Raw genomic sequence first — 14,414 nt, forward strand, 5'->3', positions numbered from 1 at the left:
ACACGATTCCAGAGTTCAGAAACGCTACCTAGAACTCTCCGCACACAGTTTTCTCTGATCAAGTCACAAATCTCCTAAATTATTCTCTGTGAATATTGGTGCCTCCATGTCAAGCATAGCAATCAAACTAATGTTGAGCATCGGAGCGCGCGCCACAAGCACTAGCTCGAACATATCTTTTTCTTCTTCTTCTTATTCTAAGATCTCAGCGACGAACGAAGAACGTCCATGAGCTAGAGGAGCAACACTCGTCGAACTTATTTTTTTTCTTCTTCTCATTCTCTCAGCAACAAACGAAGAACGTCCATGAGTTAGAGCAGCAACACTCGTGACTTTCGAGTTGCGAATACCCGACTTAAGCGTGACTACTTGGTCCGACCTTGGGTCGAACCATCCGATGTCTTAAATAGTAGTTCCATTTAGAGTGACAATATTTTGGCGCTAGAAAGAGGAGACTTCTTGACTCAACTGCCTCATACCCCTCCACTATCTTCTCATTTCTTCTTCTAAGTAATCTAATCTTTCTTGAACTGGAGAAAAGATGAACAATTCGGACGTTCTTAAGGAGGCCAAAACCCCAACAGGGCCCTGAAAATCTTAACAACGAGGATCAAGAGGATGATCCCACTTACAAGGGTCTTTAAGATTTCAAAGATGTCGAGACTTCTCTCGGTGACGACGGGGTACTCCTCATCGTGAATGGAGCCGGATCTTTGAATCCTCAACCTAAGACAAGAAACCAATGTCGCTACCTAGGAAGGAAACTCTCGACGCTTGGCCCATGACTGACTTGGTCAAAGGAAAGGCGTTAGGGAAAGCCAAGGCACACAAAAGACAAAACGTCCAAGATGAAGTTCGCGCCTTCGTGTTGTGAACCAAGATTTAAGGGATCATTTGACCGCTCAACACAACGCTCGTGTCAAAGACTTGATAGAGCGCCTAAGCTCTCAGTCTAATGCCCCTCTTGTGGTTACGACGATTGGGGTTCGCTGCACGAACCAAGGGTCGAACAAAAGGCGGAAAGTAACTCCTCCCGAGCAAGGGGTTACTCCGACCACTAGTCTCGATGTTGTCATAATGATTCACAACATCCGAAATGTAATTTGTGACATTAGAGAATTCGTTATAGGCCACTATGGAGCCTACGGTGTCGTTGAGGAAACTTCCTCGCCTTTCACGACTCAAATATTGGTCGAGACCTACACGAGAAACTTCAAACTCTCGAATATCGCTCCATACGATGGGAAGACGGATCCCGCCTAACACATCTTGCATTGCGAGACCTGGATGGCGATGCCAGGGGTGGTTCAAAAGCTTAAAACCAGAAAGCATCCAATCTTTTAAAGAACTAAATGGCACGTTCATGGCTCGCTCTATGGTCCAAAAGAAGACCAGGATGTACTTGTGGTTCATCAGACAAGAGAACGGCGAATCCTTTAGGAGATATCTTGCTCGATTCAGTAAAGACTCAAACAAGGTTGACCGATTCGATGACCGGGACGCTATAGCCGTAATTATTGAAGGCTTGGGCACAAGCAACTTCCTAAAGTCCATCATTGGTTGTGTCCCTTCAAGCATGGCTGAACTCATTACGCGAGCCAAGACCTTCATGGGACTCGAAGATTACCTCGACAAATGAAAAAGATACAACCAAAACTCTTGCCGCCAAGGTGAGCCCAACAACGAGCAAGGCGATTCGCGGAAGAGAAGGAACATGTGAGGTAATAAGACTTCAAACAGTCAGCCACATGCACCCCTTATACTGCAACTCGCGAATAACTTCAGGAAATACTCCATGTTCATATGTTTGAATATGCCACGAGACCGAATCTTGGCCTTAGCGCATGATAAATTCACCGCCCACTTCCTATCCAAAAGGACACCGGGACTCGCGACAAGTCCAAATACTGCGAATTCCATCAGGATCATGGTCATCAGACCTAAGAGTGCCAACAGTAGGGGGGCTTAAAGAGTTTGTGTTGTATCTGATCACAGCCACTGATCCTTCCCCAAGTAGGCCACATCCTAACAAAGGAGGATGGACGGTCACTCTTACGAACTGACCTGGGGCCACAGGTATCTCCGACTCCCAGCTTCACGTGGTGACCACTATACTAGGCTGACCCGACTGCGGTGATTCGACTCAACAAGGGAAGTAATTCCTAAGAACTGCCTCACAAGAAGGCTATACCGAGCATATCAACCTCACATATGAGAAATATTTGTCCATGCCTTATGAGATGATGTACTTTGCCAAAGAAGAAGCGGCATGGGTCATTCACCCACATCATGACGCGATTGTTGTCCTAAGTGGCCAATAGTTTAGTGAAAAGAGTACCCATTGACAACGACAACTCAACTAATATAATATTCAAGACTACCTTGGACCGCATGAAACTCGGGGGGCTACGCCCAAATCCAATCCAAACACCCATTTTCGGGTTCACTAGAGAGCGATTTATGACCGAGGGTACCATTGACATGCACGTCACCTTCGAAACTATGGGGGACATTAAAATCGTCCACATGGTTTCCTTCCTATTGGTTGACCAACTATCGGCTTACAATGTCATAATTAGTCGGCCCATACTTAACACGTTAAAGGCAATCACATCCACCTATCACCTAGTAGTGAAATTCCCAACTAAGAAAAAGGATTGGGACCATGGCTGGCGATCAAGCTCAAGCTAGAGTATGCTATATCCAAGGGGTCGATGGCAAAACTACCAAAAAATGGTTAGTACAATCTTCCATATGTCAGAGGACTATCCATGCGACCTAAAAGAATGAAGAAAGTTTGGGGAATTAGATCCCCGCGACGAGGTAAATAGGCTTAAAATCGAGACTTTTGATGATCTTTTTCCGATCGCCGTTGACAAATCCAAGGCCGACCAATTTGTTAAAATCAACGAAGAAAAGTTGGGAACTGTCCCGATTGAATCAATATCCCGATCGTCCGTCTCACGAGACGAAGTTGGGATAATCAAAGAAATTCCTCAACCAACCTAGATGAGAACAATAATGAAATTCCTACGACATGGGGGCTTTACGAAAATTGCGAGGAAGCCAGGTTGCTAAAAACCTTATCAACCAAACACACGCTAAAGGGAGACACACTCTACAAGCGCAGTTACTCCACATCATTGCTTAGGTTTCTCGAGAGAGCTGAGTCGACAAAAGTCCTCTGCAAAAACCATGAAGGAATCTGCGAGAACCATACCACATAGCTCTTACTCATGCAAAAGGCCCTCAAGTAGAGTTATTTCTGGAACACAATGAAGAAAGATGCCTACGAATGGGCAAGAAAGTGTGACAAATATCAACGCTTCGCACACATACTAAAGCACCCGCCAACCGTGTAGTGCACTAATATCGTCTATCAATCCTTCGCTAAGTGGGGCGTGGTCATTGTTGATGTGAGTAATGAATGCAAATAGACGACATAAATCAAACGAATCAAAGGATGGCTCTGGACCTTTTTATTGAATATGAACGTTGACGAATAATCTGGTATATGAACGAAAGTTATCTAGTAATGAGCTCAAGAACACAAGACAAAAGATCAAAGTTGTAGGCTTAATGTAACATGTGTCAATATGCTCTATGTTCTCGTATTTATATATGCAGGAGGCATTTGGCGAGCTCTGGTCTTCTAGGGTCACATTTCGCGTAGAATCCGAATCTGACAGTATCCTGGTGGGCCACGTATCACCTTTGATCAGGGCTGGATGAAATGGTTAAAGGATTTGAACTGCGATTACTATGCACTGTATGGGTCTTCGGGGAGATGGTTGAGAAGTTTGCCGATCGAGCTGATCTTCGCTAAGGTGAGCTCGCTATTGCGGATCAAGCTGACCTTCCACTACTACAAATTTGGTTTTCTGATGCGCATGACTATCAGGTGCGACTAGTCGCACCTAAAAGTCGCATCTAAATGACTTTCAGGTGCGACTAGTCGCACCAGATTGTGACCTCGTAGTATAAAAAAATTCTCTTAAAATTGTTTTTGCTTTTGAGTATCAGGTGCGAGTAGTCGCATCTGCTAGTAAAAAAAACTATCCGATGCGACAAAGTCGCACCTGATAGTTTCAAATTTTAAGCGGGCCAATTCTCCCCCTCATTTTTTCATTCAGCATTGACGTGGCATTCTGAGTTAATTTTTTTTTAGATATTATCTGATGCGACTAGTCGCACCTGATAAGTTATTGGGTGCGACTAGTCGCATCGAATAGAGCTTTCGGGTGCGACAATGTCGCACCTGAAAATTTAGGCTTTCTATAAAATAAAATCGTCTGCACTTCATCTTCCTCATTTCACTCCGCCGATTTAAAAAAAAAACCCTCTCTCCAGTTCTACAACTGCGCTCGGCTCTATCCACCACCTTTGTCGCGCTCCACACCCTCCGCCGTGCTCCGCCGCTTCTCTCTCTCTCTTCTCCTTCTTGCTTGCGCTCGGCCAGCAGCTCCTCCACCAAGCCGCGCGCGCGCCACCTCCGCCGCACTCTGCCGCGGTAGCTCCGCCGCGCTCCGCCGCGCTCCGCCGTCTTCTCCGCCTCTCAACCGGTATTTCTCTCTCTCACTCCCTCTCTGCCTCTCTGCCTCGCTCCCTCTCTGCCTCGCATCTGATACTTTCGCGGGAAAAGTATCAGATGCGACTAGTCGCATCTGATTGTACTGTAACCCGCCAATATATCAGGCGAAGAATTACTATCAGATGCGACTAGTCGCATCTGATACTTTTCCCGCGAAAGTATCAGATGCGACTAGTCGCATCTGATACTATATATCCCGCTTTAATATCTTATTTTGGAGTATATTTAGGTGTGACTTTGGGTGCGAGAATTCGCACCTAAACTGTCGCACCTGATAGTGATGACTTTCAGGTGCGACAAGTCGTACCTAAAATCATCAAGTGCGGACTTTCAGATGCGACTTTGTCGCATCTAAAGTCGCACCTGATGACACTTTCAGGTGCGACTGTGGTGCTTTCAGGTGCGACTTTTGTCGCACCTGAAGCTATATTTTGTACTAGTGTTCGCCAATGCCATTCTTCGGGTCATCGGGCTGAGCATGCTCAATCCGTAATGGATTAACATCATGACCTGGGCCAAATTGAAACCAATTTGGGCCCCAAAAAATTGCATGTACATGGAGGACGAAGTCCAATTTGGGTGTGTATTCATGCGTAGTGCCACGTGGAGCGCACTTCATCGGGTATATAATATTTTATGTTTTAAACCGCAATGATTTTCTCTCAAGAATCTCAAACGGTTAATATAAAATATTGGGTTTAATTTGATTTGATATGAAGACACATTTAATGCGAGTCCGTTGGGATTTCATGTATATACAAATCGAATGGACGCAACTTTGCGATTTCTTATTTATTTGCTCCGAAGAGCCAAAACGTACTTTTTCTTCTCTTTCTCGCTCTCTCACTATTTTGTTGTGATTCCATTCTTTCTACTAGGGTTTGCATTCTTCTTCTCTAAAAAAAATGTGCTATTCCGATTCTTTGGTTGTTGTTATAGTGTCGTGGAGTTACTTTTAAAAGGAACTTGTGGGTTTTTCTTGTGAAGGTTTGGGTATTTTTCAGGGTTTTTGTTTGAATTTCTCGGTTTTGTTCATCGTGTTCTTGATTGAAAGCTTCCCTTTCTTTTCTATTTATTTTTGAGAAACTAAAAATTAAATGGCTTCTAGTTTTTGTTCGTAGAAGAGGGTTCGGACTCGCGAGGTTGAACACCATTGGCGTGATTTTCCTCACCAATGTGCACCATCTCTTCTTTGGTTAGGAAATTAGGTATGCATACCACGTTCCAGATGAGATTGAGCTGATCTTTCCCGAAACCGGCGAAATGGCTGAGAGTGTTAATCGCGGGTACTATTGTGTGCACGAGATATTTTTGAAAAGTGCGGGCTTCGATTTCCTATTTTGCCACTTCTTTTAAGTTTTAATTTTACTTCTGAGGTCACTCTTCCCCTGCTTGCACCAACATTTATACGAATCATTTACGGGCAGTTCACGTTGGCCTGCGAGTAGGGGGTTAGGCTAACCCTAAAGGATTTGATACAGGGCCAAGAAGAATTCTGCCCACCCGGGCACCTTTTATCTGTCGTGGAAGCAATATAAATCCACTATAACATTCTATCATTCAAAAGATAACCGGTGGGCAAAGAATTACTTCTATTTTTGAATTTCACAACAATCTATGGGTAGTTACGGCCACGTGCTTTTCCTTGTATTTTTTAGTTTGTATTTGCTAATTAAAAATATATATCTTGCAGCCAAACTCAAGACCATTCGATGAGATGACAAGTTCAACACTCAGATCATTTGGCTTTGTCAAAGCCTTGTTGACTAGCCTTCTTTTATGCCAGCTTGATTCAATCAAGCTTTCGTTGGCATCAAAGTACCAGGTACATAACTCTAACTTTATTATGCTTGGTTGATCTGATGAGGTAGATTATAAGGCTTAGATGTTATTAGTCGTAGAGAACTTGTCTTCTCAGGTCGAACGCGAAGACGAAGGTCCATGACAATGATGAGAAGATGAAGGAAAAAAAGAACAAGATCCAAGACAAAGAGATAGAAGAACAAGAAGAAAGACTGGTCCGAGCTGGTGGATGGAGGGAAATGAAGGAGGATGAAGCACAGACGGCCAAGGAGAAGGGAGTCGTGGGCATTGAGCTCGCAATTCTCGGACCAACCTGTGGCGCTACCACTTTGGATCCCGAAATGGAAATAACCAACGTCATCGAGCACCCGAGACCCAAAGAGCCTACGACTCACATCAACCCTTAGAAGGCCAAGCTTGACCGGGGAAGAGAAAAAAAGGTGACAAGCATGAGGTCAAAGATGAAGAGAAAGAGGCTCCAGCTGAGGAAGCCAAGAGCTCTGGGCAAAGGCCGGCCCCTCCAGTGAAGAGGGTCATGGTGGTGACACCAAAGATATGGAAATGGAAGAAGGATTCTCCGACGGTGAAGAATTCAGCCAAGGCTCTAGACTCTGAGGCCTAAAGCAGTGGGTAGAAGACGCTACTCAAGAGTCAGTCGGCTGAGACAACGACAAAGAAACCATAGGGTCCAGAGAATGGCGGAGAAGTCGTGAGATCGGGCTCTCTACTCGAGCTCATTAAGTTTGACTATAAATTGCCCTAAACCCTTCTATGAGGATGCCATGTGCTCGGCACACTCAAGCATCAAATCAACAAGCCCGGGGTGAGACTCGCCCCGATGAAGGAGCTGACATCAAGCAACCGTTATTTTTTGCTCAAGTTGTGAACGCTAAGGTAAGACTTATCACAATAGTTAGGAATTCTTGCCCATGAGAAATAATAAATAAATGATTACTAAATAGAATAATGGTTTACTTTATTAGCATCATATGATTAATGGGTTGAGGTTTGAATATCAGAATCAATAGCAACTATCATCTATAGCCTTGGTATTAAACTGAGTCGCGTGCTGGGTACCTGAGTTCGGGCGGTGTTGTAAAACATAGTCAATGACTGATACATGCCTGGACAACTATATCTAAAGGCATATATGCGGAACACTAGTGAAAATTGATCACGACTTGCGAGCATTCTACACTTGTGGTAGTGTACGACCCGGACATACTTTGGTTGTAGATGTGTTGTTTAAGTACTGTTAAGACACACTAACCGGGGTCACTACGATGGTCCCAGTGAGACTTCTAGAGATAGAATAAGAACAAACCATTTAACCTTTTATGTCTCGGAGTCACTATGTATGAATTGCATCATGCTTACCTCAATCCTGAAATGAGACATGTCATTTCATAGCTTACGTACTCTCATTTGAGAAAGTCAGAGTTCTGGATTCACTATATAATATAGACAAGACCTATTGGTGAAGTACTAAGTTATGAAGATGTCATCAACAACTTTGTGAAGATCTCATAGATATGGAATTCATGTACAAGATTGCTGAAATGCAATGTATATCACCTTATGCTTTGTTCCTTGGAATGTGAATAAATGAACTGGCCAGTGTCCAAATTGAGTCATGACTCTTTTGGATGAATCAATGTGACTTGTTAGCTACTCGTCAATACATTGTTTCTAACTTATTCACAACTGACAAATGAGTTGAGGAAATAACAACTAGAAGGGTAAAATGATAATTTTTATAAATCTCATCTAGTTGATGATATTCATGAAGAGTAAACATAGATAATATTAAATTGATCCACTCATCACAATTAAGTAGAATTCTTGAGTAGAAAATATATTCATTTGAACCGAGAGATTTCTGTGTCAGCTCTTTAGTGTAGTCAGTTGACATTAAGCTAGAACTTGGAAAAAGTTTGTGAACTTTTGAGTCCAAGTATGCTAGCTCAAGCTTTGTTCATTTGGATCCATGAGGTCACTACCACAAGTCATTAAAGTGTGATTAGTTAAACTAGAAGCTAATTCAAAACAAGTTCAAATGTTGAACAAGACAAGTTTTACGAAAATTGTCTAAAGGGTAATTTTGTCCATTATGACATAAGATTATATGAATGTCAATAAATAAATTTTTTGACATTGTAATATGATGACAATGAAATAAGTCACACGGACAACATTAGTGTACTGGGCCTTGAGGATTGAATTTCATTTTATGGAGTTTTATGTGAACATTCTACATGGGTTTTTCTTATATTGTCATGAACAAATAAAGAAACATATAGAAGCATGTTCTAGAAGGTCTAATTTCGTGCACCATCAAGAGAGAAAGAGAATTTATTTTGTGCATTGATGTATGAAGATACTTGCCAAAAGGAAAAAGAGGAAACAATTTTGTGGCACATGCCACATAGGTTTGGGCGGCCAAGCATGGAAGAAAAGAGGAAACTACTTCCAACCTTGGTATTTTGATAGGAATGAGAAATAAAGATTATGCTCATGAATATTTGATATTCAATAGAAAAGAGGAAACTACCTCTTCAAGGAAATCTCTCCTCCTATAAATACCACACCTCATTCACAATGTTGAATACACAAGTTTTTTAGATTGAGAGCTTCTCTCTCTAGACCTGGCCGCCCCTCTCCTTCTCTCTCTCTTCTTGCTCTTTTTTTGGCACCTAGGTCCTCATTAGACCTAGCATTTTGTATTAGCTCTTTGGCTCTAAGACTAGTTCTTGAGTCATCGTGTTTAATAGTGCCCACACACTAAATCCTAACCAAACTCGAAAGACTCTAGTAGTAGAAACTATCGTGGTTACTCAGGTTCAAGAAGACACAAAGGAGACGAGCTTGGTGGGGAGACGAGCGATTCAACCTTTCCAAAGGCTTCTCAACGCTCAAGCTTCTAACGAGGTTGGTACCGAGTGAAAACTCTTTATAGTTTTAAATTTTAAATTATATATTCATGCACTTTGTCTAGGTAGTAAAATCGTTTTACGTGTTTTAAATAATTTTTTATATTCCGCCGCTTGCTAGAAGTGATAAATTATCTTAATCCTAGATCTATTCCAACATGAGAAAGCTTGAAGTTTCTGTTTGTGAGCCCAATCCGTAAGTTCTCTATGAGCCTTGTTCTTTGTTCTTATTGTTTGATTGACATGTTTGAATGCTTTCATTATTTAATTAATAAAGTAAATCTAGATCTTGTTAGATAATCATACATTTAATTAGCTCTTGTTAGTATAATTAATTTATTCCGCAACTTATATGGTTATCGAGATGAGCACATAATTACAACAAGTGGTATTGGAGCGATTGTTCGTGTCTGTTATCGCCCGTGTTTCTGCAACAAGTGGTATTAGAGCGATTGTTCGTGCTGATACCTACTTAGCTTTCCCAACAAGTGGTATTAGAGCAATTGTTCGTGTATGATATCCTACGTGTTTCACCGACGAGTTGTGTCGGAGCAATCGTTTGTGCATGATATCCCCCCTCGTTTCCCAATATCAACCACTTAAAGAAACTTGGGATAGAAAACATATTAATAAATTTTTGTGTTGAATGCTTATAAGGCGGTCGCCGAGCTCAACTACCTCTAGTTTAAGCATGAGTAGAAGCATACGGAGAGGGAGAGGCTTTGTGCAAGACTTGCCCAAAAAGGTCGAGGCGGCGAAGAACAAGAAGAAGGAGCTCGATCTCAAGCTCGTTTCCCAGGATAAGGAGCTCAACGGGCTAAAGAAGGCGGTAGCGATTCAAGATGGAGAGGCGGATCAGCTCAAGCTTGACATCACAGCCCAGAAGAAGCAGATCAAGGAGATGCGAAAATATATGACAGGGCTCGGAGAGAGAGGGACATTGCCAAGAAAGAGTTTGGACTCCAGCAAGACGAGTTCAAGAAGTTGTCTGCTGATCACGATGAGCTCAAGCTTGCGTTCGGAGATGAGGTTGAGAAGAGGGTTTGCGAGGGGAAGAAAGCCACTTATGTGAAATACCAAAAGATCATCAAGAATATATGGGCTCACCTCGAGGCGAAGGAGAAGGCCAGAATGATCGAGCTGGATGCGGCTGAGTGCGGCGTCACCGTCCAACTTCTAAGGTCTATTATTGTAGGGGTAGTGAAAGACTTGGCTGGTGTTGAGAAGGACAAGAAGGATCTCGCAGAGCAGCAACCTGCAACGCTTGATGCCATCCCATCTCCCAGGCTTTTTCATTTGTCCTTTACGCCTTACTCAAAAGGCAGTGGGTTTAATGCAGGTCTCGATCAATCTGTGCTTGAAGGAGTGGACCAGTTCGGGACGATTGCCGACCTTGCTACCAAGGTCACTTCTGCCATTCGTTCGAGTTCTCCTCCGACTAGCGTGCAAGCTGAGACATCTTCCCAGAAAGCCGCGACTCCACCGACACCATTGCAAACTGAAGATGTGAAAAAAATTTAATTTTTTAAAGTATTTTCCTGCTACTACATAGACATCGTCGGCATATTGTTTTGTCCGAGTGGGCCAATATTGTTTTCCATTTTTTCTTGCTTTTGAACTTTTCTTACTCTTCTTTTTAGATAAGTCCCTTACATGGGCAACTTTTTACAATCTTGTTTTTCCCGGGTAGGCCAGCATAGTGCAATTTTTTAGACTTCTCATTTTTCTTTATAAATTTCAAATACAACTTTGCTTTTTTTTTTTTGTTATATTTTCTTTCTTTGTTGATCTAGCTTGTAGCTGAATGATTGTATATATGAATGTATATGTCCGACCTTGTCAAAACTCGGTGCGAGTATATGAACTCGGCTTCGATGTATGCGAGTGTATGAGATTGGTTTACAAAAATGTAAGCGTATGAGCTCGACTTTAAAGTGCGCTAAGGTCACCGAAGGGTTACTTCGGGGCCAAAAACATAAGACGATATAAACGGACTTAGGGGAGTTTCGATGAAAGGGGCGATTGTCATGTTGCAAGCTTCCTATGTACTTGTATAGCAAGATCAAGTCATGTCGTAGTTCAATTCGTTGACGTAAAGGTCAGCAAAAGTATTTACTTAGGTATTGAGCATTCTAAGAACAGAGTACGGGCACATTATTTAGAGGTTTCTAGCTCGTAAACACCGAGTTTGATCACATTGTTTCCCCTATATGGTCTTTCCCAGTTCATGCCTAGCTTACCAGTATTAGATTCGACCGTGTTTTGGAAAATACGTCTTCGGACTAATGCTCAAACAGAGAATCGTCTTTCTTTGACTCGGGAATTATAGTACCGAGTTGTAGCTCATTGGTACCCCTGAGTTCAAATCAAAGCTTGTTCTCATTTTTCTTTGATTAAATCCAGCTCGTTCTTCAGCATTTTGTCGTGTGTTGCTTTGTTTTGCCATGTGAATTCTTTACTCAAGCTCGGCACCTCTATCTCATCAGGTATTACGGCTTTCATTCTGCATATCAATGAGAAGGAGGATTCTCCGGTAGCTCGACGATGACTTGTCATGTATGCCTAAAGGGCTCTAGGGAGCTTGTCGGCCCACCTCTCCTTCTTGTCCTAAAGTTTTATTTTTAGATTATTTTATTAATTTTCTTCTACTTTCTCATTTCCTTGAGGGTAAAAGGGTAGATTTACTCAATCTAATTCCCAACCGATCGCAGAATCCCTCGTAGCGAGTGGATATGAATTGTGAGCCATTATTAGCCACTATTCCCCTTGGGAAACCATGACGACAAATAATGTTTTTTTCCAGACAATCCTTCCATGTGAACGTCTGTCACGTTTGGGAAGGCTTCGACCTGGATCCATTTGGAGAAGTAGTCAGTCAAGATAAGGAGAAACCTTATCTCTCTTGGGGCGAGGGCCATGGGTCCTACGATGTTCATTGACCACTTCATAAATAGATACAGTGTAGATACGTATGAAAACTCTATTACTGCATGCCTTTGGCATTTATTTCATCTAGTTGCCCATTTCAAGCTGTTTGCAAGCATGGTCGGCCAAAAGTAGCTTTGCCTCTTTGCCTTAAGAGTGAGAGACATGTCTCCTGCGTGATTCCCACATTCACCATCGTGGATTTCACCTAGGACCTGGTCTATCTCACCTCGCCGGAGACATCTCATATAAGGACCTGAGATGCTTCTTTTGTACAACTTTTCATTTATAATGCAATATATTGCGCTTGTAGATTTCAATTTGCGTGATTCTTGTCAATCGGATGCTAATTTTCCATTTGGATATACTGTGATCGACATTTTCCATTTCTCACATTCGATCTCGATGAATGTTTCCTCCATGGATATGCTCAGGGAGTTAATCGCTTCTACCGGAATAACCGTTTTTTATGTTGGGGTCCGAGGTAGAGGTGAAGTGGAGCTAAAGTGTCTGCAATTTTATTTTCTTCTCGAGGGACCCGATTCAGCTTGAACTTATCAAACTGCTTAGCAAGGTTGTGTACTATAGCTACATAGCTCCTCAAACGTTCATCGCGGGTCTCGAATTCACCGCTAAATTGGTTGGCTACGAGCTGTGAATCGGATAATGCATTTACATTTCGAGCTCCAACCCCCTTAGCGAGGCTTAGACCGGAGATAAGAGCTTCATACTCGGCTTTATTGTTTGAGGCACCGAGTTTAAATGATTGTTTGGGTACCTCTCCGGTAGGAAATATGAGTCGGATTCCAATCCCATAAGCTTTCTTAGAAGATGCGTTCCACATTAGTAAGTCGGGAGCTCGATAAGGAAATCAGTGAGAACTTGTGATTTTGCACAGGTTCTTATCCGATTTTCAATATCATATTCCAAGAGCTCGATTACCCACTTGGTTAATCTTCCAGACTGATTTGGACTACGGAGGACAGTACGTAGTGGTTGGGTTGTCATCACCACTATAGGATGAGACTGGAAGTAAGGGTAGAGTTTCTCGCTGATATGACCACTTCCAGTGCCAATTTCTCGATAGTAAGGTATTGACCTCTGTGTCTTCAAAGGTTTTTTTTTTTATATAGAAGACGGGTTTTTGGTTTCCCATCTCTTCTCTACCAACACCCCGCTAACTGCGGCGGGGGATACATCAATGTACAGATATAAGGGTCTGCCCTTAACTGGTTTTGCCAACTCATGAGGGGAAGCCATATGTTTCTTAAGTTGTTGAAATTCTTTTCGCAAGCGTCATCCCATATATAGTCCTTACCAAAGTTCTTTTTGATACACTGGAAGAACGAGAGGCACTTGTCCGTTAACTTTGAGATGAATCGGTTAAATGCAATGACTCTTCTAGTGAGACGTTTAACTTGTCGTGTGTTGCGTGGCAAGGGAATTCCAGTTAATTTTAGGATCTGATCAAGTTTTCCTCCATGCCGCGTTGGGTTACGAGATAGCCCGTGATTTTTTGGGATGGTACCCCGAACGAACACTTCGTAGAATTAAGTTTCATTTGCTATTGGTTCAATACCTTGAAACATTCCTCGAAGTGTGCTATATGATCCGTATCATGGAGAGACTTCAACAACATGTCATCGATGTAAACCTCAATGGTCTTACCCATTTTCTCCTCAAAGATCTTGTTCACGAGTATTTGGTTAAGTTGCGCTCGCGCTCTTCATACCAAATGGCATCACCTTGTAGCAATAGATTCCTTTATCGGTGATGAAAGCCATTATCTCTTGATCATCGAGATGCATCCATATTTTATTGTACCTCATAAAGGACAACATTTTGTGCTCGGTAGTTGCCTCAACTAAACGGTCGATATGGGGAAGGGGAAAGCTATCATTCGGGCATGCTTTATTTAGATCTATGAAATCTATATGTACCCTCATTTTCCCTTTATTCTTCTTTACAACGACTGTGTTAGCTAGAAAATCCGGATATTTTACTTCTTGAATTGACCCTGCCTTCAAGAGTCATTCCACTTCGTCATTGATCACCTTAGCCCAATTTGGGCCAAGTTCGCGGCATTTTTGTTTTACCGGTTTGAAATCTCGGATCAACGTTTAGTTGATGAGAAGCTATGCTAACATCTATCCCCGACATATCCT

The sequence above is a fragment of the Urtica dioica genome, chromosome 3, assembly GCF_054948205.1.
Source record: "Urtica dioica subsp. dioica isolate 48M chromosome 3, U.dioica_male_clone48M_v1_H2, whole genome shotgun sequence".
Classification (NCBI taxonomy): domain Eukaryota; kingdom Viridiplantae; phylum Streptophyta; class Magnoliopsida; order Rosales; family Urticaceae; genus Urtica; species Urtica dioica.